General features: G+C 32.7%; 1 protein-coding gene and 1 long non-coding RNA gene across 9 annotated transcripts in view; one reads left to right on the top strand and one right to left on the bottom strand.

Annotated features, from left to right (window-relative positions):
* LOC126921671 (doublesex- and mab-3-related transcription factor A2) overlaps positions 1-8,037 on the bottom strand; it is a 105,918-nt gene extending 97,881 nt beyond the window's left edge. For 2 of the 6 annotated variants that reach the window (XM_050733418.1, XM_050733424.1), the window contains exon 1: positions 6,972-8,036. The gene's annotated coding sequence lies outside the window, so the exon portion shown is untranslated. Of the gene's footprint in view, positions 1-6,728; positions 6,808-6,971 lie in introns of all 6 variants that reach the window. The other 4 variants (XM_050733419.1, XM_050733422.1, XM_050733423.1 and 1 more) reach the window with 4 other exon arrangements.
* Positions 380-21,104, top strand: LOC126921686 (uncharacterized). 3 transcript variants are annotated; one of them, XR_007712510.1, is made up of 4 exons: positions 380-1,010; positions 1,084-1,140; positions 2,797-2,970; positions 19,748-21,104. It is a non-coding gene; the product is annotated as an uncharacterized LOC126921686 (long non-coding RNA). The 3 variants fall into 3 exon arrangements; XR_007712509.1 differs by having other exon boundaries at positions 380-1,140; positions 19,748-20,131; positions 20,352-21,104; XR_007712508.1 differs by having other exon boundaries at positions 380-1,140.
* The last annotated feature ends 2,246 nt before the right edge of the window (positions 21,105-23,350 follow it).

Raw genomic sequence — 23,350 nt, 5'->3', positions numbered from 1 at the left:
GACAAGAAAAGATAGCATGAATGCCAAGATACAGTAAAGCTAAACGCGAAGTTCGATGCTTGCATAATAAAAGCTTCCTGCCAGAATTTATGAATGGTTAATAGAAACGGCAGACAGTGGTTTATCGAAAAGATACAATAGGAAATGAAACTAGTGCTAATGCTATACAACCAAACAAAAGTATTACCAAGTACGTATTTAGAGAGGATGTAGCAGCGGCTTTAACAAAATTTTCGACTGAAATCTGAAACCTATTGAATATTAAGCATATGTGACCTGTATGTACATATATGTCTACATATATTACGAACAATGTGTAACTACATAGTATAATAGTTTCTCACAAGTAGTTTCTTTTTTCGTATCTATAAAACGTAACTCCGAGCTAAAAATCTACAGAAAGATCTACAGAAAAAAGAGATTGTGCAAGTTGCCGTTGTTGCTATTATTGCCACAGACTTTTGCACAGTGATCATACACAGGATACACATTATAATTCTGAAGCATAGCCAATCAACAAGCTAGTCCGTCGTCGTAGGATTCAGTATTGGTCAACTGAAGTGCCCATAGTACGTAAGGGACGTTAAACCCACGAACGTGTGGCGCTTATTTTATTTCTGGTTCTTCTATTGACCGAAGCAGGAGCATTTGAGCTTTGGTAGTTTCCTAATTTCGCTAAAGGTGTCTTACACGAGCACGACGACTTTAGACGATTCGATAGTACAAGGATGAGTGATAGTGCAATAAAAAAATTGATTTATTGTGAAAAAAGATATCAATGGTGGCAACGAAGAAGAGCTTGGCGACGAATTCGACTGGCAACGTGCACTCGTTGCAAATCAGCGCGTCAGCACCGATCGCCCAGTGACCAGAGAATATTTCGAGTCTGACCCGTTATTCGCGTATCGAGGAAAAGATTCGCAAGATTCGCAGAATTCAATTAAGCAGTTAGTTTACTCGTTGAAAAAGTACGGCATTTACAAGCCGAGTGTTGGAAACTTACACGGGAGGTACAGTTAAATTATTAACCGCAAAGTATCTAACATATAGTCTAATATACGATTATAAATTGTCTTATATAAGGAAATCATCAGATGAAATGGTGAAGGCCGCAACGATATTAGATGTTAATAAAGTCAGGTAAGCCGCTTTCAGTTTTATTCTGACCGAATGACAATGCGTCTCGGAAATGTTTTCAGATGTATCGTCAGATGCATCGTAAAGAATTTAAAAATATAAAATTCAGGTCTACTTTAATAAATAAATTCTTATTTGATCTTAGTTCTTTGGTAGATTTGCTTTATTCTAATGCAAGAGAAGCCTGAATTTTATATTTTTAAACTATATTTTTCATATGTAATGTATATATATAATTCAATTATACATTACATTTCAAATTACAGTAATAATACTTTCATATTCAACTTCTCTCCACTTCACCAACTAATCTTTCAAAATTAGTCAGTATTTAATAATTTTTAGATGTATTGATTCCTTATTCTTTTATATATTTTATATCATAAGGTAAAATCACATTTAATATAACGATGAAATTGTATTATATAATATAGCATTTTGTGTTGCGTAATTTCTTTTAAAACTGGTACATTACCTAGATTAGTATTAAAAAGCAAAAAGGACCAATGATTTTTTAAAGCGAAATAAATTGTATTTCAAAGAAAGTGGTAGAATCTTTTAAACAATAATTATAGCGACTGAAATTCTTTATTTTATTTATAATTAATATTGTACGAAGCACTTTGCGAAATGCTGGTGGATAGTGATGATGGATTATGCTTGATTTACGAAATAATTTCGAAAATTTCTATTTGTCTATGATTCGATGACTACAAATAACGTTTGCAAAAATCTTTATCAATAGTGGAATCATTTGAAAAAAGTTATCTTATCGTATTGGACAAAGTAACAAAATACATGCTAGTCTCGGTTTCCACGATACATATATGGATCGATAACTGCTTGTATCTTGTATACATAAACGTTAGTCTACTCCCATATTTAAAAGTGAAAACTTTCAATTCAGTTGCATAAGTGCTTCGATTTCAGAAAATCAGGTATTCTAGAATATTTAGCACTAGAGTGTTCAACTAATAAAGACATTTTAATCGTTAATTTACACGACATAGTAAACGCTACATTACATTTCATACTTGTCTGTAAAAGTCAAAGACTAATTTTTTATTTCTTCTTATTTTATTCTTTATTATTTCCATTAAAAAAATTGTAATGATAAATTGATAAATTAAATCGGAATTACAATTAAATTTATATGTGTATCTATACACTAAGGTACATATTCCACTTTAGTTCAAGATCTCTCTCAATTGTTCGTGTACATATTTTTCATACGTTTGTAATCGTCATACTTCGGAACGTATTTTCTTACCTACAATTATTGCTATTAAAAAACAATGCGACAGGAAGCGCAGTGGAACGGTTAGTCGGTAAAAACAACATAAAAGAAGCGTGAAGTAGCGAGTGTCAAATAGGAGCAAGAACAAAATAAGGTAATAAAGAATTTTCGCGAGTATTTTATCTGGTTGAATTTTGTCCATTAACATTGGACATAGTATAAACATTTTGCACGAACTCGTTACAATTTCTTTCAGATAACAAAGAAGCCTTAAGATGTAACGTTTTTCGGAGAAAATAACATTATATTTTAATAGACCGGTAAAACAAGAATCCGGAAACATAAAGTGTCACAGAACTACCGTTTTATTTCTTTCCTCTTTCTCTGCCTTCTTCGTAGTTATAACCTTTCCATTTTCACAGAAATGATACATAATTCGGGTACCAACATCAAAGGTGCCGGCGGTGATCCAGCCCAACAAAAGAAAACAAACGAGTAACCTTCTTCACGGTTCTGCAACGGTCACGAAATAAACAATGTCTTCTCCAACGTCAACTATGTTTCTTGTTGGTACACTTCGCTGCAATCGCGTAAAAGTATGTATATATATTTGTTCAAAAATATGAAGACTCTGCTTTAACCAGATTTTGTCTTAAAATGTGAATTATCACTATTAAAACACACTATAAATATCTGTAGAAATTACTTGCAACAGTCATAAAAAAACAGTTCTGATAACAGACTGTGTTCTGAGATATCCCTGACTACAAGAATATGATACTAAAAATTTATTGATATAAAATAAATGTATAACTACAGCTTTTCATTATTTGCATCCTCTTTGAATGTTTATTGAATGAGAAACAACGATTTTACAGAAAATAACTATGATTTTTCGTTCAATAGGTATTTATGCACAAATAAATAAATTTAATCGGTAGTTCAGTAAACCGGGCATTAATTAAAATCAAAATCGTTCAGATAAATAAAGAGAGAAATTCTACTGTATCAACCAACATTATTTACATTTTTCTGAAGTGCAATTTTGAATCAAAATAGAATCTTATATAAAAAAAAAACTAATTTTACTTTTTCAACAATTAAGTGACAATAAAAAAAAGTATATTTTTATACGGTCAGGGCTGTCTTGCACAATTCAATCAGTATTGTTGGCGAAATTTTACAAGTCATTAATTGTTAGTATTAATAAATATCTTTGTGTAGCAATAACAAGTTTGTTAATAAAAGAAATAAGACTTTACGAGTAAAATTTACAAATTATAAATTATTCGATTATTCAATCTGACAAAAAATTATAAAATTGTCAAAAAAGAATATGCTCTTTCAATTGTATCTACAATTTTTTACTTATCGGTTTTTTTTTTTTTAATTTATCGTTATCATGCGATTTGGATATATCATATAATATCAAAAACCATTAACAGAAATTTATTTAAGTGACGTCGCAATCTTCTTATCGACTGCCTTTGCTCCTCTTTGATTCTTTCTGCAATATCAAACCGTATCGGCCAATTTCGAACGAAACGCGAATCGAATACTTCATTCGTTCGTTCTTCTTCTTTTATATATCGACCAGTTTAATTCTTTCGGTTCTTCTTTCTTTTTGTTTCTCAATGAATCTTCACCGTGAAGATTCACTCCATCGAAAAACCGCACTCTCAGAGGCAAGAAATACATGTTGCGCCATGTTAGGTATACATTCAGCAGATTCTCGCTTCGTTTCGGCAAGACCATGATTAATCGTCCCTGCTCTCTTCCAACTTAGCTACGCTCCAATAGCGTTTAGTAAGCGATGATACGATACGAACAATAGGGCAAAAATGTTTATCAGGAAATATTTTCTCGCGGTTTAACCTATTAACCGAAGTAAATGAATTATCTATATTTATCTATGTAATGTAAGATATTCGAAATACGTATATCATAGTCGTTATAATATTTAATGGTGAAACAAATCTTCGCTTTTGTTAACTAAAACAGATTTATTTTTATTAACTTTTAGTTTTGTAATTATTCGAAAGAGATTTTCACCAGAAATTTCTAGTTAAAGGATGATTCGGTTAATGGCTTAACAAATATGGATAACAAACTAGGTTAACAAATATGGCTAACAAATATAGATAAAATAGAATAACAAACATATAAAAGTGATATACTACAGTTAGTGCGATACATTTTCTGATATACATACAGTCATTAGCCGTCTATATTGTAATGCAACATAAACCTATGTATCTAAAATTTATAATAAGTAACATACACATATTGATTACTAAGAACGCTTTCTGCAGAAACAAATACGTGCATCACATGATTAGCACTAAGATATTCAAAACATTGAAAACTATATTTAACTTTTGAATAATGCGGGATTTAAACACGTGACACGTTACTCCTTAAAAATGAATCTAAAATAATCTATTATTTATCAAAAGCATTAGTTTCTATGCTATTAATAAAATATTGTGTTCTTACAGTAAAGTAAAATACAAAAAAAGCATTATTAAACAAATTAACTTTTATACACAATGTTGAGTATATACAATACATAGTATTGTCTTATAAAATTTATTAATTGACTGAATGATAAGTGTATTTATCTTTGGTGAAACTGCTCTTAAATTTTAACATTATATCTGCTTTTAATTATCTATTAATATCATTAACAATTAGTCAAACACAAAATATTTCCCATAATTAAAAAAGAAATCTGCTTGAAAGTAATAAAGAAGAGAAAACATATATTACTTATTCTATTTACTCATTAAATGGCTAAGAATACAGATAGTTTTAAATATTACGATAATAAATGAAAGATATCTTTCTATATTCTTCATTTGTTTCATTCTTTCTTGCATCTTTTTCTTATTTTTATCACATAATAGCATAACTGCTAAATTGACTACAATTAATAGTCTATGAGTAATACATTTCCATTTTCTTTCAATCTCATTATTTGTCACGATAAAAAGTTTAGACAAGTTGAATAGATCGATTCGTGAGTGATCGGTCAAAGGTCAACTGTATTTATAATTCGATTATATAAAGCAGCATATGATTTTTGTAATTGTAAATAAGAATATATTAGTGGCAAATGTAAAAAACACTTTTGATGACAAATAGTATTATGTAAAAAGTAGTATCGGGATATTTTTTTATTAGACATATTAACTGATAGCAAAGTAGTTCTGTAAAAATACTCTGATATATGATCTATGATGTTAATAAATATCGTTACATAATTGCATAGTGTTGCAAAATTATCAAAGCGTAATTAAAATTTTTAGAAATGATTTTTTTGGTTTGTAAAAATTTCAGCTGGAAAATAGATATTATTTAAAATTATAAAATAATTACAAATAGTTTCCGACTTAGCGTTTTATTTCCATTTCAATATCTTTCTGCGAGAGCATACATATGTATTTAACAGAAACGAGACACCTGGCTGTACGCTATGTCTTCTGAAAGGATGTATCTCTGATAATTTTGATAATTTTATGATGCGATGTAGCGAATGCTTTAAATCTCCTTTAAAGCTAGTTTATGTATTTAATAATCAACTCTTTCGTAGTATAAAACTCAAAACATTCAGATAAGCTGACAAATATAGCACTATCAATTTCGCGTTATTCTATACAATATAATTATTACAATTTATTCTATATAATAAGTTGAAAAAAGTTGTACCTGGTGCTAGAAGCACAAGAAATTTTGTCGACAAAGAAATAATCATATCGTAACTTGTTCGTTCTGATTTTTTAGTCACTTTATTACACCGAGAAGCACTAACCAACAATTTTTGGTAAATAACATACCAAGAAACACGAAACATGTTTTATAATTTTGTTACGGATAGTATACATTTAAGTTAATCGTTAAATTTCTTGAAACTACAATTACGAATAGAATGCAGAATTATATGTATGTAGAATACTACTATATGACGTAAATGATAATTTTCCCCAATTTCCTTACGTATCATGAAGTGTATATTGCACATGAAGCACTTAAAGAATCTATTTGAATATGTGTACATAGCTACAATAATATTGCAGTCGTGTCTCCTTTTCAAAACTTTGCAATAGCGCAAGGGAAAACGAATGGTTGCGATGCATTATTCGTGGGAAGTTATTACCAACTCAAACGCATCTGGTTATGTGTACAAAATATGTATAAAGACTCAGCTACCGTATACAGAAACCAACAATTTAGCGACACGCCTAAATGAACGGCCATGAAATTGATAACTACTTTGAAATATGATCAACGCTTTACTAGAATAAAAAGAAACCAAAAGCAAATCAAAAAGAAATACAAAATACCATGATCTTACCTAATGTTATCGAAGTAAAAATTTTCTTCTGACGAGATTGTTATACTCTCAGGTTCTTTGCAACCAATGAACGCTGACGCTTGAAGTGTAAAACCACAACCGTCAAGAAAACACTATATTACACATAACCTCGAATTATAATTTTATGTGTCCACCGAATGACAGTTTTTTCGATAAAATAACGCGTTACACACGTTATATAAAAATACGTATACTAGTTGATACTATACGATGAATACTAACCTTGTATTGCATTTTCGCGGGAGAACAATCACATGCGCGCGCAGCAGACCGACATGTTTCTGTATTCCGTCTTGTCTTTTTCGTACACGTATACGTCAACGCATGCACATTGCTATTAACAACACAAACGCAAAACTACGTAATACGATAGCAATCACCGGTTCGTTGGTAAATATTCTTTCCTTCTTTCTGTCACCTTCTCTTATTTCCTAATTGTTTCTATTACACTGTCTCGCTGGCCTGTTGCACTGCTCAGTCTTTTCATATTATCTCTCTGTTTTGATTCGAACGATTGATAAAGACAATTCAAACAAAGATCATGATCTCATTAACACCACGCACTAGTTCTGAAATGAAAACGACAGATCGAAAAATCCGTGGCAAATAACAACGTCGCACATCTAGTTCCGCAAAAAACATAACAACGCACGTCCAACTTCCGCCTGCGCGCCGCGCACTTCAAGTGTCTCGTCCCGTACCGTCGTCTTTCTCATGCCCGTGTGTTACTCTATTCTCCTCCTACTTCTGCTTCTCCCCTTCATGTAATGAGAAACGGCAGTTCCCTCCATTGGAATACATTACAATTGATTCTTGTTTTACCTTTTTTCGTCGATGATGTTCATCAAAATATGAGACTACGAGATTGTATAGAAAATTGACCGTATTGCCTTATGCGAATCCCTTTCTCTTCTTGGAAAGTTTTCTGACACTATAGCGAAGAAATATCACGATACATCGCACAACAGCGTGCAGGAACGTGAAGAAGCATGCCGAGTATCCGGCTGACGTAGCTCCATCGGGTGGAATACGTTCGAATGAAAAGCGATGGTTTGGTAATATACTGAGAGAAGAATCTAGATGGTGAAACGTGGAAAAGTGCGAGTGGAACGAATACGACACACTACCGACACATTTAATGCGCACTTGCATGCAGCCCGTAACTCACTAAGAGTGCTGGTAGCAGCGGCACGCCGACGAGGTGCATGGTAGCCCGCGGGTACCGGCTGGGAGGGGGCACGTCTCTGGCACTGGGAGGAGGCACGTTGGGCACTCGGCTCTCAGGAGAGCGAGAGGTCTTTCGTTGGAGAGTGGTGGTTGGATAAATGGAGGTGGCACGCGGGTTTAGATGAACGTCAAGTTTTTACGATTGAATCTATCTGACTGACGCACGTGCACAAAAGCATGTGTCGTCGGTAAAAAGTAAGAAGCTCGTTTGCGCGCGAAGAGTGTTGCGTCTTTAAATGCATCAATTATCGTCAGCAAACGAACTCGATGATCTACCGAACGCAACCGAGATCAACTTCGATTAGTATCGCAGCAAATTTTGTTAATATGGTGTGTAGAATAAAATTTCAAATATCGTAGTATGTTAAGTTACACGATAGGAGAAAGATGGATTTTTCGATAATACCATAAATTTAGTTTATTAATAAATCAAGTGTAATTACGTGAAGCCAATGTGAAGTAACCTGTGCATAACCTTGATAATATTCGCCTGAGTGAGTAACAATATAATTACTCTCCCCATAAATGTAAGATTAATTTAATTATGCAATACATTAACTTCTTACAACTGCTGTAAATCTTTGTACGTTTTCAAACGTTGCAATGTATTAACGGTCGAAATAAATACAGCTGAAGTCAAGGAAAAGGTTAAATATTATAATTTGCTACTTCTATTCACACAGGGAATATTCATAGCTTGGGATAATAACATTCCTGTAAAGCAATAAAACTTGATTTCCTAAATATTAGCTATTCATTTTGTTTTGCAAAGGGACCAGAAATATTTCTATTTAAAAATATTTATAAATATTCTAATTTTGTGTGAAAAGATATATTATACATAATATTTCTGTTTATATACTATAAGCAATATACATAGATATCGCAGTATTTCACATCTTGTAACGCAAATAATGAATTTCCCTTTCAGCGTTCAAATCTATCACGATAGACGTGACATGCATTTTAATGACACACTTCACGTAACTTTATATATTATTTAGCGATGATATTAAGATCGCAAGTCTGGAAACAGAGTACGTACGTGCGAATGTGGTCGCGAACAAGCTGCAAGTCATAAAACGAATCTTGCCGTACAAAAACGATTTGATATAAATATATATATATATCAGCTTTATATTTAATACCCCTCTTTCCTTCGTTTTATATAAACGATACCTCTATTCGTTCTAGCGTTCTCGCTTTATAGATATGTACTTAACCAAAGCGTTTATAGCAATCGTTCAATGTGAAATAAAATATTTTATATATCTTTTTCTTAGTTTATAGATATGCGAGCCACTGTTCTTCTACTATTAAATAGATAAATATCGTTACAAATTCCTACATAAATTCTGATTCTTATCCTTTAACTAAGTCTATCTAATTAACACACGCTTTTTGCAGTATTGTTATTTTTCAAATTAATTTTATAAAAATATTGATTTTCCTAGGATTTCGATATGCAATCGTAAGAGTATACTTGATCACTAAATTGATCGTACAGTGCGGTGTACTAAAAATTATCCATTGTCTAACAATATAGGCTGTGTGTTTGTCTATATAAATTTATACATAGATATATAAATTTACAAAGAATTTTATACGAAAATCCCTGCTTTGCCAGTACTTTTGTTTGTATATGATAATAAATTAAATGAAACATAGGCAAAAATTTGTTTTGCTCACTAAATATTATAACGAATACCTTACGTTGTAAGTGTGTATGAAATTTAACTCATACAATGTATAACAATCCACAAAATACATTGCTCACATACAGAATTTTCAAATTATCACAAAGTTTGGTTTGAGTCCATTACGATATTTGTCACTTAAATAGGTCAATGCATATATGTAATTAAGACAGGACAGCAAATGTTCTTAACTATTGACTTGAGAAAATAGGGACGTTGCAGGGGTGAACGTGGAGTTTAGATGAGTTGGAAGTTAGGATTAGTGGTTGGGGTGAAATGACGATCGTAAAACGTCCTCCGAGTGGATTCACCGTGCGATAGCCAACGAAAGATACGTGTGCACATGCGATATCCCGATAGTACTTTACTTGCGACTAAATTTACTGATTGAACCACGACAATTGTTGTCGTTACGGTAGAAACGGATTTTACGCATTCCACAGATGCCGGATCAGTGACAAAAATCTTTACGTGGAGCACTTACGTCAAATTGTTTCCAATTAAATTGTAAATCTCTCTGACTAATCTGATTACATCTTGCGCAATTAAAAATTATCGATTTTCGTGTGGATCAAAAGATTTGGCAGATGAAATTAGTTTCGTCTGAACTAGTAGGTAGTTCACGACTGTTTATTAACGTATTATTGTCACGATAGCCATTCAGTGCTCAAACTATATATACATTTTACCCCTTCAATATGGTGATGATATCTTCTAGATGTCTGCACTATGTTCTGATATACCTGTATATCAATGGAATTTCTGATCCAATTAGCTGACGCGATCACAAGTTATTAGTCAGTTTTTTTGCTCTTTTCCTTTTAACTCTTTTTTCCAGTAACTCGCCATTGTTTTCTCGACCCTGTTAACATCGCAACTCGTATGTATTGGTGTACTATTATATTTATGTTTGGGTATATATTACTCTAATTTTCAATGACTGTCATTTTCTACTGCACCTTTTCTCTCGTTATTCTTGTCTATAGCCACTCTCCCTATACTCAGATTTTTCCAATAGTATTATCAAGATTATTGACCTGTATTTTAACAATTGCGTATTTATACCGGGTGATTTCAACCAGCCCTGTGTTAAGTGGGGTGGTCAAATTCCATTCGAATTCGATTTTACTCGAGGGATAGCGTCTTCCCCCAAATATTTGGTGAACAACCTTAATCTCTGCAGTTTAGCCCAAATGAACTATACGTGAAACTCTGTTGCCTCTTGTTTGGATTTGAGTTTCTCTAACATCAATGACGTTGTGATATCTATATCCGTCGATCCCTTACTCCAATGTGATTTATACTACTCTGCCTTAACTATGCAATTGCACGTTCATCCATCACTCTACGCAACGTTTACTAATAATAATGTTACCTATAAGTGCGATTTCAAACGTGGTGATTACACTGGAGTGTGTGACTACTTAAATTCTATCGTTTGGGATGATGCTTTGAAAAACACGATACTTGATGATGCGGTTCGCCCATTGAGTTGTTTGGAATGTAATTTTGTTTTTTTTTTTTTGTATGAGAATTGAAGACGGTCTTTTTATTCGGTTTTATTTAGTTATATAAACTCAATTTTTTAATAATTCCCGTGTTGTTATGCGACGATTTGCTTCGAGCAGTGCCTTTATTTGATGTTCGTTAGCCTCAACTGGCCTTCCAGAACGTGCTGCGTCTTTGAGATCGAAATTATCGAAAATCAATTCTGATACTGGTGGATTATAATAAGAAAAATAATAAATATGAATATAGATATATACAGTCGATCACAAAAAAATTCGGACACTAATACCATTGTAATTACACACACAAAACTAAGCAATTGAATTATACATATAAAACTAAACATAGTAAGAATTATTCGCGGATATTTAATATCTAGTTGCGTCTACCATATATTTGATGATATGATGTAAACGTATTGGCATAGTGGAAATAAGATTTTCTAGATAATCAACACTGATTTGTTTCCATTCTTCTTCCAAACGTTTCTTTAACATACTCGCTATTTCACGAATTGACTTTCTCTTTTCGCAGTGAAATATCACTAATTTTCGTCTTTCAAAATTTGTAAATATGCCAGCTTTTGCGACTCGTTCTAAACAAATTGGAAACAAAACTAATATACACTTGCAATCTAGCGTGCTCAAACTTGAACGAAGCATTCTTTACGATCATTGTATATAAACACTGGCAACGCTTAATGAAGAAATTCTTGAATGTATATCTTGTGTTCGAAATTTTTTGTGACGGAAAAATACGTCCTTTTTCAGTTTTTATTTTAATATTTAAACACTCAAAAGATTTTTCCACTATTATCTATATAATGTAGTGTAACACAATGATGTACATTTTTGTTGGTCTTTGTGCGTTTATTGAAAATACAGTGCTCAGAAATTAAATTTGTACAGTGTCTACATCTTTTTGTGACCGACTGTATATTTATTTTTATCAGATTTAGCATTTACAAAATCTTCAATCCGTTTTTAATTATGGAAGATTTTAATTTAATCAAGAAACAATCTGTGTAACCAAATGTTTTAAACTTATAAATTTATTATAAATTACCATGAAATTATAAATTACTGGTGGCCAAACTGTGAAGGAAAGATATGTTAGCAAAATCGGCATAAAAGTACTTCGTGCCTGTAATGATAACGCAGCATATTTCGTGCGATACGAATGGCTAAAGATTTTTGTAAAAAAAAGAACGAGAATCTCGACGTCTGTGATTGAAGTGATATTTCGGCTCCAATAAAACTGCAGAGACTCGGGCGTAGCGGCGAGTCGAGAGTTACCTTATTTTATTTGCTACTCGACGATTATGTGAAAATGTAGGACTACTTGAAAAGTGGCATATTTTCGATTTTACCATTTGGCAATTGAATTGTTTCTTGATATTATAAGTGCAAAAGTGTTCTTTTGATTGTTTTAAATTATATTTTTTACATGTTAAAAATTTGTTTCTACCAAATTATTTTATTGTCTTTAATGATATAATATTGTATTTTAAAATTACTTTCGAATTTATTATAGTATCATATTTTAACGTTTTTCGATCCATAATGTGTATTTTACAAATTCGTGAAAAAATTTCCTGCACAATACAACGTAAATAACTTGTATAATAAATTTTATTAGTTAGATAGTAATACAAATATTTGATTCTATATTTTACAATACAAAATAATTAAAATGTACATGATAGAAACTACGACTGGAGGAATGCATTACCTTTCGAAGTAATTAATCTTTACCTGATATATCAAGGATAACAATCCTATTTTTTATGACGCTAATAAACGAAGTTATGAGATACGTAGTCAGGAGAAAGTTGTATGAATCCGTTTAAAAAATAACTTTTAAAATAGGTACATGTACAAGAAGATATTGATTAATGTTTGCGTGATAGTAGACAATTCTATTTTGACGATCTAGAGAACTGCACGAGAATCGCGTGTAAAAACCAAACGCCTTTAAATTTCTCTTTTAATAGAAAATTGCACGATGTAGCGAGGACCAAATATTAATGGAATTTAGATCTTTGAAAAGACCTTATATATTTAACGTTGAAATACTTTAAGTGTAATCTGTATATTGCGCTGCAAACAATATTTGCCATCAAACACATTGTTTGTCCATTGATAGTTTTCGTGTTTGTTTTGCTTATTTATCACAATTTTTTCTTTCTTTTCTCTATCTCCTTTTATTTTATTCTTAACTCTATATTTACTTTTTCTTGGAAATGCTGTTTCTTTTCTTTATCTTGTTCCGTTTTATTCATTCCCTTCGGGTCTTACACACCATTTGTAAGGTTTACGTGTTTCCTTCCTTCCAGTTACTATGTTGTCTTACCTTTTGGCTTTTTGTTACTCATAAACAACCAACATGTGTATATGCAGTATTACACGTTTACACAAGTTTATGTACATATGCGTGTTCGTATGCACGCACAGATGCTTAAAGATACGTTTTCGAACCAGTGCATTTCAATTTTCTTTGTGTCTCTTTGCATCCCTCTCAATTATATGTAATTTATGTTGAATGTATATTACATTTCGGTGACATATAAACTGCATTGTCACCTACGTATGTGGAAATATGAATTTTTATCAGATTTTATCACTTTTACAGCCATTCCGTATTTCGTTGCATATAGAATGTTTAACGTGGTATTCCAATCCTAATTGTAAATTCTTATTTTTGCAAGGATTTGACTAAGAAAATATTCTGCCAAATAATCTAATTCATTTATAGCTGACTTAATCGACTTCACATGTGATTTCAAGTTATTAGAAATATCGAAACTATTTTTCTTTTTTTTTTTTTATTGTTTGTTTTGAGTAAAACAATCGATGTACACGCGAGTATGTTGAATGTGACAAAATATGTCCTTCGATCGACTACGTTTTCTAGGTGAATGTATTTCTCTGCGATGTGCCGTTTCGCTTTATCTCCATAAACGACGTTAAAGAAAAAAAGTTGACGAGCACTGGAGCGTCAGTTGTTCGTGTGGGCAGTGTTTATTTTCTGCAGAATTTACGCAAATCGAGGTCAAAGTCCTTTAGATTAACGTGGATTGGTTACATGGTAGAGATGGTATGAAATTACAAGTGTCTTACGTGTATTCTTGTCAATACCAGACGCACCTAAACGAAGCCGGCATTTAGACGACTGCTGTCGTGCATTGGAATCATTGTTGATTCCAAGAATCTGTGGAATACTAAGCTATCGGACATGAGCTACATGTTATTTAAGTTTATCGTTTCGAGTGTATTGTTTTCTAGCTAGATAATTTAACAATTCAATAAACAACATTTACTTATTGTTTACTATATTAATTAGTATCTTTTTGAGCACCGATTTTTTTGATAAATATTATATTTATGATGAGAATGATAGCCATAATTTGTCCAATGTATTTCGAAATTATTTTGGCAATTATTCTCAAAAACATAAAAAGAAAGTAAGAATACATAAGACATATTTTTAGAGGAAAGAACTCACAATCAAATTATAACATATTTAACATCTTACTATATTAAAAATGTCATATATTAAAAATGTAATTGTCAGTACAGTCCTATCAACAAATAAGCTAGTTCGTTAAGATTTAATATCGATATATAATAAAAGAAACAGCGAAGCTATTATGGAAAATAATAAATAACTATTACAAGTATAGTAAGATTGCTACTAATAGTGTATTAAGATAATGGTAAATAAAATTGCGTGATGATATAAAGATACAGCACATAACTACGTCGCAGACCAAGTTTAGTCACTGTATACTGTATGGTATTAGACACAACAAATTTATACACTGTCTTAACCTGTACTTGGCAACGTTATCTGTCACCTGTTCATTTGGTGTTTACACTGACAATCAGTTGTATCAATTATATCATGTGCATATGTCTGGCACAGTTAGCGAAGTTATAAAGGGAGAGCGAAACACTTCGTTGCCAGAATATTTGGATCATTCTCAATTATTTGTCTATTGCTTTTAATGTCGACTTTTCGAAACTACATGCTTTCTATAAAATTAAGGTTTGTAGAATACACATTCGTCACTCGAACAATGATAAAACAGTATCGTGCCATCGTGTCATTACGTTGTGTAACGTTAAATAAAAGCTGCTTTCACCATTATTTGGGAAAATAGGCTACATTAGAGAAAAATATTCTAATTTAAATTATTCATATAGCCCTTTGCTACTCTTCGGCAATACATACGAAAATTACATAGTTTTTATATACAAGAAGTACATAGATATGTATTTTTGAAATCTTACTTTATTTATTAATTCTTCTCATAAGCTGCTAACTTTTCATCTTAAGAGTAGCAATCGAATTAATAACATCGTTTGACTTTTTCGTTTCTTCTCTTTTCATTCCTGTTCTTTTCTTCGCACGCGTTTCCCTCAATTCGAATCGATGACACACACGAAGCTACGCAAACACTGCAAATGGTCGCGAAACAGCGCGTATTGTTGATCTTCGTCTCGATTATAGTCATTCCTGCAAAATGAATAAGGGTCGTGAACGCGAGTTAGGAATAGGTTGAAAAGAAAAAGAAAGAGTGCCGATTGTAATGATTGATCACACGGCGAGAAAGTATAACTTTTCTGTCGCGGTTGAACTGGACAGGCTGACGATCACCTGTGACTATACCGGCAAAAATAGTTGATCGCCGATCTGGTTGTATATGATTTGATTCGTTTAGCGTGCATTATACATACCCGTTGCATGAACGAGAAACGTAATGTGCGTGGATCATCGTAATATATATATATATTAGGTTGTCCTAAAAGTTTCTTTCGTTTTATAAGGAAATAATAGATACACAACATTTTTTATTTTATATTATTTCATTGAATTATGTATGATCCATTTTATAACAACATACTTATAATATAAAACAAAAAATGTTATGCATCTATTATCTCCTTGTAAAACGTAAGAAACTTTTCGGACAACTTAATATATACGTCGTGTAGGGACAATACGCGTCTCATAAATTGTTTTGCAGGTAGCAGAATACGTTCCAAACGAAGCGTGTCCGTTTACTCGAAGAACGAACGCCACATGGTTGTAAAATGTTACTCGAAAGGCACAACACTCAGAGTTTAGACATGTCAGACTTCAGTTGGAAATTGAACGATATTTTGACTTTCTTCGACTTACTTACGAAATTATTCCGTATCCGGAGACCATTAATTACGTATAGTCGTATAAATTCTATTTATTGAAACGAAATCTCAATTAATGCCCAATTATATTGGTCGAATTGACTTATCTGAACATGAGCCGCTATTATATGAACTCCAATTACACATAAGTATTTTTATTTCATTCGACAAGTAGAGGTGCTAATAACGATCATCGATATGTGTTTGAGCCGTTCAGAAGCCATGACGATCAACTCCATAAATTGAAAAATTGAGAGAAGTGATGATATTACAAATAATGTCATTTTTTTAATATCTTAAAATTTTTCATTACTTGGCATCTTTTTTATACGAAATAAGAATACAGTGTACTGTTAGACGAAATCTATAGAAACGGATATACTATGTTTTACCATTTTAAAGCAAAGATCGTTCGTTAGAAAAACTTCGAATTTCTAATGCCGAAGGTAACAGGCTCGGTGTATTTCTCGTAGAGTAGCAACGAATAAAATACAGTCCTTCCATAGATGGTCAAATTTCTCTTCCAATATATAAAATGATATCTTATACCTTGTATAATATATTTAGAAATGATTCCATAATAAAACGTGTATAATTACTAAAAGGTTAATCTGTATAATAGCCTAGTTGCAGGATTAATATTTTTATTTTATAAATATATTTATAAATATTTAATTAGTATTTTATTTTATTTGAATTCGCGAGTATTACGTTTGTTGCTAATTTTAATCCAAAGCTATGCATAACAAGATTTAATTAACAACCCAACTAAACGATATTGATAGTACGATTCGTGGTACAGAAACGAGAATGTGTCTTATCAGAGACGTAGGAAGCGATAATGGTAATTACGTCCCATCGATGTATATCCAAAGTTTAAGGTTACATCGTTCGCGTCAACCGTCTCTGATAATTCAAACATAATAATCTGGCATGAAAAGATGATTATATTCACTACTGCTATTTAAGACTTTTACTTTCGTATTAAATAAAAAAAAGTAGTCTCAGGAACTGGTTTATAATTTGCATACAAAGAACGTATTAATCCATCGATGTAACCATAACGAATTGTAGCCGATATTGTCAGTTTCGTACAATTTTTCATAATTCACGAATTATTAATAATTATCAAGTTATTTCAACATAAGATCGTTAAAGAACGATATGTACGCAATGAATGTACTGATTAAGGATTAAAATAAAAATGTGTTTCAGAAACAAAATATCGACTCCTGACCAAATCAATGTCACTGCTTGATCTTTCAATTTATAATTTTACTTATCGCTTCGCTAACTTATAAGGTGTTATCAAAGATGATCTTTTTCGGGAAACATGCACATACGATCGCATGTTCGTCGTACGTATACGCACGATTCGGTCAATACATTCTCGCGCAATGCCCATCGGAGAACATACAACAATCTCGTAGCCATATGTTAACACACGCATGCAACATCGTAAATTGTTCTGTGCTCTGGAATAAAATACCTTGCTGCGGTTTACACATTCATGTCGCTGTTACGTCGAGGTTTTTGCCAATGCTTCCACCGTCTTAGGTTACAAATTCTACCGGTATTTCTTCTCCTCCGTCACCGTGCCTTCTTTTCCTCTCTTTTTACCGCTTGTTCACGCGTTTACCCTTTTGTCCTCATGACTCCGGTATTCGCATTCATTGATTGCCTCGTTCTCGTCCGCTCCACGTAGCCGCGTGAAACACAAACGGTTTGAGTATGACCCTTTGCATTGTAATTGTTGAATTTTCAATTATCTCTATGTATGTATATATAATACAAAAGTGACTGATCAACTCATCAACGCTCAGCCTAAATCGCTGTATCTAGATACGTGAAATTTGGACATGGAATAAGAAAGGATTTGTGGAAATAAAAATGTGACTCTAAAGGAACAAAAAGGGGTGAAACTTTTCTACAGGATAATCGTATCTCTATGTCCACCACAGTTAGGAACGTGAAATTCGGCATATCAACTCCTCGTTAAAAATAAATAAACGTGTGTTGGACCGTTTTTTAAAATTCAACTCTTAAAGGGTGTTCAAACAATGAGTAATAAACATAAATCCAAATACTGTACGAGCGAAGCCGCGGGCGGCCAAGTTTATAAATGAAGCAATTCGATATTTGGTTTCGGAACTGTACGAATGCGTCAACGAATCGAAGGTAGCGCAATGCGTAATAATAGGATACGGTTTATAAATGATACTTAATGGAATACATTATCTTTTTGGAATTCTTTCTGAGTAATTACAAAATGAAAAGTCCAGATCTTTCCGAATGGTATTAGTACAGTTTTTACCTTTATTTTACAGATTTTTTAAAAGAAAAATGCCAAGATATAGTAAAGTTGCCCGAAGTCTTCGTTCGTCAGCACCGACGATACTATAACAAATGTCAGTTCCTCGAAAACGCAGTTGCAAAGCAATCAATCTTCTTAACCCATGCATTACTAGTTACTCTTGTAAGAAAGGCTTAATTTATTACACTCCCTAGTAGTCATCATTTTCTCTTGTTAAGTACCATAGTGACATAACTAATTACACACAAAGTTTGTAGCTCTGCGTCTTCTAATAGCAACACACGGTCACAGACCGTAAAACAAGCGATTAATCGCCTGCAAGATACCCGACCAAACGGATCCTGACGACTAGAGTCATGAAATTTCAGCGTGGAAAACAAAAGAGGAATCATATTGCTATTTCTCTAATTCCACGATTAACGTTGCAACATTTGATTGCGACAAAGTCTCTTCTTCTTCTTTGACTGTTGTTAACGTCAAGCCACCCTGTCTTAAGACCGAAATATGATTTGCGAGATATGTATGTCTGTATATTTGAAAATATACATACATACATATACATAATTTATTAGAAAAGATTTTACCAAAACACACCAGTCTTTTATAGAATATGTAATCCCTTCCCTATTACAGAAAGCCAGTGCTTATACATAGGAAGTTCACTTATGTGTAATTTGATGAAAACAATAGCTTAGTAACGCGAAGAAGGTGACAAAGAGAAAATTTGTGAAGGTGTCCAGGAATGACTTGTTCGCGACAATGTTATTGATAGTATATATTAGTGAAAATAGATATAAGATTTGCTCAGCTATCACAATGTTCATTTTATTGTCATTTTTATACGGTAGTTGCTCTCGAGGCACTATTATATGAAAGTCTTCGAACTACCCTTTATCGTATCGATTATAAACTATAGGTTATAGGCCGATCATATCGTATAGACTAATTTAATGTTAATTGAATCCGCTAATAAAAAGTGCAGCGAGTTTTAACTTCATGTACGTATTTAAGATAATCGTAATTACTCCATACTTTCGTAAATATTTGGTATTCAAATTTCAGACGATAAAAATCAAAGTTCAAGAGACAACGAACCTTTCGGTTTTGAGGTGTAAGTGCAATGACATTGAGATAAGTGGTTAGCTCCGGTGCATCGTCGTTTATGCAAGACGGAACCAGAGGCTTGGCTACGTGAGTACTCGACAAAGTAAAAAGGGCACGAAAAGAGGTATCAGAAAGATGGTACACGAGTGAAGGTGAGAGGATCAGTGTGCGAGAAAGAAGACACGTCCCGTCAGCGATGAGATCGGTCGAACGAAATACAAAAAAATAAGTCCTTCAATGTCTGGAGCTTGTCTTCGGCAGATCCCTGTCCTGTTCAAGTTATAAATGGCAATCTCTATTCGATATATCACACTATAAGTCGGTCTTTTACCGCACACTAAGGTAAGCATTACGTCTGGCCGCATGAGCGATTCAAAGTTTGTTACGCCAATGCGATCTTCGCTTGGTCGCGCAGTGCTGGTCGTTTGCCCTGCCCCTTCTACGTGAATTTCTCTAACCATGTTAAGATTTGTTCATACAACAGATGGTATTAGTTAAAGTTATCGACGTGATAGAAATTTTAGCAACGAAAAGATCTTGTTTCGAGCCTTTGCTTTTTCAGAAATCGCATAGATCGGTAACGTCAGTAATACGGTTGCACCATAAGACACTGAATGATATGAAGTTAGTTACGTTTGCAGTGTGCGTTGTGGATCGAGCCTAATTCGCCCTCCCGCCGTCACATCAAGTGCTTCCACATCGTTCGTCTCCTCGTCGACAAAGTAGCAATGTTGCATTCCAATTTATTCCATACCATTCATCTTCCTCGGAGCTAAACTCTCCATTTTCCATTCAAGATAATAGTTAGACGAAGATATCAAACATTGGCGTAGCCAGACGGTCGAACTCGTGTAAAAATAGTTTCTGGCAATGTTTATCGTATATCGGTTGAAATTGCGAATTGAATGTAAATAAAAAATAACAAGTAAACGAAGCCTCCCCGTTTTATCCCATGTTTACAAAAAGCAATATTTTTGTATTTATAAATATAATTATAATTTGACATCCTATCACATTATTTCCTATACTAAATCTTTGAAAATATTTAGTGCTATGATTAAATACTCGAAGAATATGTGCTTTATTTATTTGACATTATGTCGCTTACAAAACGTGGAACTGAATGACGTAAATATTGGAATGTTACAAAAATATACTAAAATATTTATTTCTCTCGTATCTGTAACGCCATAAGTACGTGTATGTGCGTTATTAACTACATGGAAAAAAGATTTTAATTAAAAATGTGAGGCCCTACTTAGATCCTATCTACTGCAATTAAATAAACATCGTAATATTATCGATATATACAAAATATTCTGCGTTTCTCTTACCTGATACGAATTTTCAGAAAATCAATACGTAATACGACTCGTGATGATAATACGTTCCTTACGAGGTTCATAATCCTCCTTATTTTGTCTCTGATGTGTGCTAGATTGTGCGACTTCATTTTAATTAGAAATTCTATATCCTTATAAGGTAACAAACCGGATGTACAAATTTATTGCCATCGCAAGGCTATCATTTATTTATTAACGATTAATCTTGTCATATTCGCTTTCGAAGATGCAAAACATTTTCGGTGTTTCTCATGACTTGATGTTATCGAACAAGTGAAAGTACTGTTGAACAAGTTTCTCGCGGTGAGTAATTAAAAGATAAATTGTCGTGAATTAAAATTAAGAAACGAAAAAGCGGAATATTGCGAGTTGTAATTAAGTACTGTAATAGTGATCCCAATCATTAACGGATTACATGTTTTTAATATATTTTATGTGTGCTATACAAATTATTTTAAATATTATAATATATATTAACAGAATTATCGGGTCGATCGATTAATCGTATTGGCTACTGCCTAGCGCTACAAACTATAGCGATCTAAATCAAACAACTCAATGAATGAAACCACAATTGCATTGTCCGTTTTTATGAGTAGCTAAAGAAAAGGAATTCCTTCGCGTAGCTTTGATTCTAGCGTCAACGTGGATGTAACGTTTCGTGACAGACTATAAGCCGCCATCATTGACAGCTTGTTGCGGCTAGATGACATTCCACTAGCACATACTTGCCAATTCTGATATGTTTTTATTCAATAAGGTCTTACCAGACAATCGTAATCGGTATAATATCGGTTTCGATATATAGTTTCCAACAGCAGCAAAAATTTAATTGTCGGTAGTTACGATAGTATATATCGTTAATTAACCAACACTTTGTTACAGCTTAATTAGAAAAGGCATTGCAAGCGTTTGATATTTTATTAACATGGTTAACGATATTAAATATTTATCTGGATGATTCTCAAATTATTACGTTTTAAGCAATGTAAGTGAGCCTCGGTAGAAACAATCGTAAAACAAAAATTACTTATACCAAACCTGTGGTTTGATGTAAAGAAAATAGAACGTTACACGATTGTTTTTGTGTAAAATATTTGAAATATTTGAAATATTTTTCGTTTCCAATCTTCCGTTCTTCTCTTGTGACTACGTATCGTTCATTATAAGTTAAAAGAGTTGAAACATGTATCATAGCAATCAAAAAATGTTATTTAACGAAACAATATTAGTTTTTAGACAAAAAGTCACACGATGATGCGATGAATTTTTATCAAACACCGATTTGTAGATGCTAACAAAGACACAAATTAAGTAGCTATTAAACAGGAGAAAAAGATAAACAGTAGATGATCTTCGTCATGAACTAGGAACTTTAACATTCGTTTACTTCGATGCTTCGATGGCAATCAACTTTTGGAAATAAAAATTTACATAGTTTTACAATTCAGAATTAAGCAAAATTTAATCAAAGTAAGAAGAGAAAGATATTTTTATATTTTTCCAAACTGTGGGTTCTTTTAAACAGACATACTTTTTTATCCCATTTCGATTCAGATAAGTATACCGAGTGACGAAATAATTTCTGTATATCAACCAGGCCCTGTATATTAACTTGCCCCGATTTCCCCTACTTCGAACGCGTTGCATACCATTCGTGCAACCGCAATTTCCTATGCAGCAGTTTCATCTCCAAAAAAATTGCGAAATGTTCGAGTGTCCACATCTACAAGGTACATGCACAGCCGATCGATTCGTCATGGATCAGATCGATGATATTAAGATTGCGGGGATCGCTCCGATACCTTCATTTACGATGTTGCAAATATAAAAAGAGACGAACAAAAATTCGAATTTCATGGTTTTTGTTCGTCGCGCAATTTGTCTGGTATTTTTCATTTTCTTTACGGTTGTCGACTTGTCTCTGTATGGTGTAGACTATAGTAAATATCGGATTAATTTAATTTTTTCAAACTGTGATATAATTCAAATACTATATGGCGTCAGTCAATATTTTAACATAATCATAAGGAATAGAGAACGATGACGTAGATGTTCAAGTTTTAGAATTTTATTCTTTAATCTCTTAGTTTGTATATTGTTATTTGTAAGCTGTTCAACATACGGACGAATTTTTCTACAAAAATCATAAATTTTAATTCGATATAAAATTGAAAAGAAGCAAAGCAATTAAACATAAGCAGGACGATTTCTTTCA

This window comes from Bombus affinis, chromosome 11 (assembly GCF_024516045.1).
Source record: "Bombus affinis isolate iyBomAffi1 chromosome 11, iyBomAffi1.2, whole genome shotgun sequence".
Classification (NCBI taxonomy): Eukaryota; Metazoa; Arthropoda; class Insecta; order Hymenoptera; family Apidae; genus Bombus; species Bombus affinis.
Note: the sequence above shows the minus strand (reverse complement) of the source record. Positions and strands in the feature narration are given on the sequence as shown.